This window comes from Cheilinus undulatus, linkage group 8 (assembly GCF_018320785.1).
Source record: "Cheilinus undulatus linkage group 8, ASM1832078v1, whole genome shotgun sequence".
Classification (NCBI taxonomy): Eukaryota; Metazoa; Chordata; class Actinopteri; order Labriformes; family Labridae; genus Cheilinus; species Cheilinus undulatus.
Window position 1 is genome coordinate 51,762,410 of NC_054872.1, and position 6,000 is coordinate 51,768,409.

General features: G+C 38.4%; 1 protein-coding gene across 1 annotated transcript in view; it reads right to left on the bottom strand.

Annotated features, from left to right (window-relative positions):
* The window catches only part of LOC121513667 (atrial natriuretic peptide receptor 1-like), a 155,327-nt gene extending 149,327 nt beyond the window's left edge, over positions 1 to 6,000 (bottom strand). Inside the window, exon 1 of the mRNA XM_041793565.1 lies at positions 5,284 to 6,000. The gene's annotated coding sequence lies outside the window, so the exon portion shown is untranslated. The remainder of the gene's footprint in view (positions 1 to 5,283) is intronic.

The window sequence follows — 6,000 nt, forward strand, 5'->3', positions numbered from 1 at the left end:
TTTTTATAGAAAATCAAAGCTGAAAACTATGAATTTTTAGATTTTTTTTTCCATTTTGAAAAAGATAAAAGAAAAATACAACAAACATTTAAAAAGACTAGTATTTTATAATTGAGACCAGATGACTTTGTCATCAACAGGGCAGTAGAATTTCATGATATAAGAAGGTGAAACCATCCTCAAACTTTGCCACGTTAAAGGCCTTTGTGTAGTATCTGATACCACCAGGGAACTAGGGCTGAACAAATTTGGTTTAAGACTTAAAAATATTTCATCAAAAAGTCAAATTTACTCATTTTAAGGGGTGTTTTTAGGGATGGGCAATTAATCAAAAATTAGATTAAATCGCAATATGGCCTGGGGCCTCTCTTCACCAGCCGCCATTGTTTACAAGCTTGCAGCTACTTTGACCCCACCACGCCCATAGATACCACCTCGTTGCCCTATAATGATGCTGATTGGTCCGACCATTCTCTGACTAGAAAAAAGCAGCCGTATCCACCTGATGACAGACATGAACTAAGGACAGTCCAACAGCTTTGAAACATCAAGTTTTCTATTTTAATACAAAAATCAAATAACCACTCTTTTCCCGCATCTTTTTCTCCATTTCATGAATCCAAAGAGCTAAAAATAGTCGCCCGTTTGTCTAGAAAATCCTGACCTCATTAGCATCTGAGCCAGGAGGAAGCACATTGGTATCCTGTCATAAAAAATGAGCAACAACGGAGATCCACCTAAGAAATGACAGATTTACAGACGCTTTGATGGCAACACCACTGTGTTAACTGACTGATGACAACTTCTTTGTAATGTCTGCTTATGCATCTAAAAACATTGTAATTTCAGGCTCACAAACTTGTAAACCAAAGTGGCAGACCATTTAAGTCTCTTAAATTCATAGAAGCACTGGTTTTACTGTCATAGAGGAGTATAAATGATCATTTCAAGGTCTGCAAATGCACACAAAGGCAGCTTTTTAACCATAGTAGCTTCAAATAACTTTTCTCATGCTACATTAAAAATTCACACATCATCTTTAGGAAGTAAAAAACAAACATGATCTAAATTTGACTCGTGTTCATTTAAGACATGCAAGTCTCTAAAGCAGTGATAGTCAACGCGTGGCTCTTTTGTGATGATCTGTGGCTCTTTTATGTCTTCATTTGAAATATTATTCTCCAAGAAAACCTTTAAAAAGGGAAACTATGACCTCAGAAATTATCTATCCATTTAAAGTCACAATAATCAGTTTGAATCCACACATTAATACAGTTGGCTTTCATTTTCAACCTTTATTTTTGTCTTTACATTTCCATTGTCCTTATTTGCAATTTTTTGCCTTTTTCTCAATTTCTTTGCTACTTTTAATCCATTTTACTGCTCTGAGCCCACTTTTGCCATCTGTTTTTGCCCATTTTTACTACTTCTATCCCATTTTTGCCCCCAGTTTTTGCCTATTTTATCCTCTTTTTTGCTATTTGAATTTTTTTCCCTTTTTTGACACTTTTTACCAATTAAAGTCACGTTTTGCGTTTAAAAGCCAGTGTTTAGAGCATTCTTGCCATCTTTTAGCTGCTTTGTGACCAATTTTTCCACATTTTTGCCAATTTGAGTCACGTTTGCACTCATTTTTTGCCATGTTTTGCTGCTTTTTGACATTTTTTCCCACATTTTTGTCCATTCAGTCAGTTTTACACTTGTTTTTTGCCATGTTTTTGCTGCTTTTTGACCATTTTCCCCACAGATTTGCCAATTTTAGTCACTTTTGCACTCAATTTTTGCCATGCTTTTGCAGATTTTTGACCATTTTTCCCACATTTTTGTCCATTTTAATCACTTTTTCACTCATTTTTTGCTGCTTTTTGACAATCTTTCCCACATTTTTAACAATTTTTGTCACTTTTACACTCATTTTTGCCAGGTTTTTGCTGCTTTTTGGCAATTTTTCCCACATTTTTTTCCATTTAGTCACTCTTACTCTCATTTTTTGCTACTTTTTGACAATTTTTCCCATATTTTTGCCATTTTTGTCACTTTTACACTCATTTTTGCCATGTTTTTGCTGCTTTTTGACCATGTTTCTCACTTTTTGTCCATTTTAGTCACTTTAACACTCATTTTTTGCCATGTTTTTGCTGTTTCTTTGGTCATTTTTTCCACTTTCTATCCATTTTTCTCCCTATTCTGCCACTTTTCTCCCTGTTTTTCCACTTTTTACCTACTTTTTGCCATTTTATGCCAACTTTGCCCCTTTTCGCCCCTTGTCGCCTTTTTTGCCCCTGTTTGACCATTATTTGCCACCTTGTACTTATTTTTATAGCCACCTTAATCAGTTCTTGCCACATCTCACCACTTACATTGTGGCTCTTCCTGAGGCATTTCTCAACAGTTTGGCTCTTTGGTGGAGCAGGGCTGAGTAACGCTGCTCTAAAGACATTGTTGTCTGCATTAAATTCACAGATCCAGAGCTGATGGTTCTACTTCAGAGACGTTCAAGCATTTATGATTTAGTGATAGTATTTCAGTGTGGATGGAGCTCCAGTGGTGCTGAGTTTATACATTGTAATCCATCATGTTTTATGAACCTGTCATGGTGCCTTTGTGAAATATTTATCAGCAGGGTAACTATTAACCACAGCTATCACAGTAAACATTCACAATAATCTAGACATAAAGCAGAACAAGTGTATGTTATTTTAGAACTTACTACAGCATTAAACCTCCAAACTTAGTAGCATTAGCAGCAACCTTCACCTTAAAAAGAGTTTTAAAGATCTGACTCTCTGAACATTTCTCTGAAAATAATAAAATTAATAATCATGTTTAAGATCTATACTCCATGTTCTGCAGAATTTCAGTGGGCTATTATGGTACTATAGATCTTCTTTAGTCTTGGGTGCAGCTGTGACTCTCAGATAAATTTAGATGATTTTTGTTATTTTGTCTTGATTAAGGCAACAGCAGAAAATCATCTCTCACACAGGTAGGATGTTTTAAAAGGGAAGAGTGTTGTCAGGGCGCTCCTGCCTACCAGCGAGTGCTCCTTTTCCACTCCAGTCCCAAATATAGACAACATCTTAGACTTGAACTGCCACTGCATTGTGGATTCTGAGGGGACCCGCGGCCCACTTTGGGAACAACTGCTTTAGCTGATATAAAGTTCACCAACTTTACTCCATTCTTCTTTGCTAAACTGCTCAAGCTCTGTCAGGTTGCACAGAGATCAGGCATGAACAGCCCTTGTCAAGTCCAGCCTCTATTCTCTACTGCAGTGGTTCTCAACCTTGGGGTCGGGACCCCATTGGGGGTCCCCCTCTCAGTGCGAGACACTGAGAGGGGGTCACCAGATGCCTTAAAAAAAACTATGGATATTTTTCAAATTACACTGTTGCCACTTTACTTTACACATTTTCATCCCATTCCACATAGTTTCAACCATTTTTTTTGCACTTTAAAGCCATTTCAGCCACTTTTTAATCCCCTTTTATCACTTTTTGTGCCCATTTTTGCCACTTAAACCCATTTTTGGTTATTTTTTGCCACTTCTATCAAATTTTTTGCCACTTTTAACCCAATTATCTTCTTTAAAAATCCACGTTCACCACCTTTTCGCCATTTCTTTCTATTCCCAAACAATTTTAGCCATTTTTAACCCATTTTGATTATGTTTTTAACAAAAGATTTTTTCATGTAAAGAAGGCTGAATGAATAAATAAAGAAATGTGTTTCTTTAATAAGAGTGGTTATTATTCAGGTCAAATATAAAATACAGTTTTCACAGCTTAACTTCCTGCTCTACTGGACCAAGTCTGGGCTTTGGCTCGGCCACTCCAGAACATTCTCCTTGTTGTCCTTGAACCATTTCTGTGCAGCTTTCTCTGGATGCTTCGGCTCATTGTCTGAATGGAAAATTAATTTTCTCCCAAGTGGTAGTTCTCTTCCAAACTGAAGAAGATTATCCTCCAGGATTTTCCTATATTTTGCCGCATTCATTTCACCCTCTGCCTTTAAAGCATACCAGGGCCAGCAGCTGAGAAGCATCCCCACAGCATGATGCTGCCACCAGCGTGCTCCACAGTGGGGATGGTGTGTTTGTGGTGATGTCAGTGTTTGGCGTCTTGTCTGATCATCTAAAAGCTCCCTCAGAGTAGTCATAGGTGTCTTGGGGTCCTCTCTCACTAGTCTCCTTCTTGCACGCCCACTCAGTTTGTGAGGACGGTCTGATCTAGGTGGATTTACACATGTGACATATTCCTTCATTTCTTCATGATGGATTTAGGATTTACCTTTGCAGGTAAGACCAATGTTTTAACCATACAATAACAGAAACATCATTGCCACTGGAACTCAGGAAAATTGGGTGTAAAAAAAGTGGTAAAATTAGGTTAATAGTGGCAATAATGGGTCAACAGAGGCAACATTAATCTTAAGTGGAAAGAATCGGTTTAAAAGTGGCAAAAACGGGCAGAGAAAAGTGGTGGAAAGGGTTTAGAATTGACAAAAATAGGTGTCAAATTGGCACAAATGTGTGGAAATTTGTTGAAAAAATTGAACTGAAAAATTGTGATAAACTGGTAAAGTGGTAACTAAGAAAGAGAAAATAGGCAGATATTTGCAGAAATTGGTTAAACTAGCAAAAAATGGCATATCAGTCAGTGAAATGTGGATATAATGGGAAAAACTCGATGTAAAAAATTGGTAAAATGGGGTTAATAGTGGCAATATGGGTCAACAAAGGCAACATGAATCTTAAGTGGCAAGAATCGGTTTAAAAATGGCAAAGACGGGCAGAGAAAAGTGGTGGTAAGGGTTTAAAATTGAGAAAAATAGCTGTTAAATGGCAAAAAAAGTGTTAAAATTGATGGGGAAATTGATGAAAATGGGTTAAAACTGGTGTAAAGTTGCAACAATATGATTTAATAAATTTTTTTTTTTTTTTTTTTTTTTTAGGGAATCTGGCGACCCCCAGTGGGGTCCCGACCCCAAGGTTGAGAACCACTGGAGGTGAGTTATGGAAGTGGCCCTGTCATCCTTACATTTTCTATCTGTGGCACTTGGTGGATAAAGTTAGGACATCCCTGCCTTAGCTGGTACAACTTAAGATGGCACCAATAAGCCAACATACATTAAAGCTAATCTTGCATCGCCATCTTTGTCCTGGATGCTAAAAGCATCAATCCCCTCAGGAGGAGACCCTCAACGGTCAGTTATCTTCTCAAATGTAAATCAATACATCCAGTGAAAGTGATATAACATTGATTTATTTTCTCTGTAGCCTACCTCAGTGGTTGTCTGGTTTCCTCTTCATGTTGTTTGCTAGTTTTCCTGTAGTTAAAGGGAGACGTAGTACCGGTAAACTAGCTAGCATCGCACCCATGCCCGCGAAAACACGCCCGGCGCGTGCCCTCCCTGGCAGCGAGTGAGCAGCGCGAGCGGAGATCCGTCACTTTGGCAGTGGCCGTTAAATCCGTTTTCTGGAAATAAAACGTCCAAAAAAACAGTTTTTATCGACGAAAATGTGAGGATTCTTAGTCCTTGTGTTGCCTTCTTATCCTGACAGTCTTTGAGGGAAGTTTGCTGCAGGTAAACAGTCGTTAAAAGTTTAAAAGAGGCAAATATATCCGTGATTTAACGCCTGTTCATCCGCCGTTAAAGCCGGTAGCAGGTAAGCGTGTTCACGTGCTTAATGAAAGCGACAGAGTCACCTATTCAACCTTCACGTGGTTCAGAAACAGACATTAATCTGAAAAAAGGGCGTTAAACTGGTGCACTAATCCAATTCGCCAGCTTTGGATTTGATTTTAACTTTCTGAGTAAACCCAGGTGCTTTGTAATTCAGTCTCAGATGAAATAAATCGCTGTAATCCTGCAGGTAAAGTCCATTTGAAAGAGCGCCAAAGTCTACAGGTGAATATCCCCCTCCACTCCTTTCACTTTGAATAAAAACGGTATCCATCCGCAGGTGAATGAAGACCGGAGCAGCGCCGTGATTGCTGC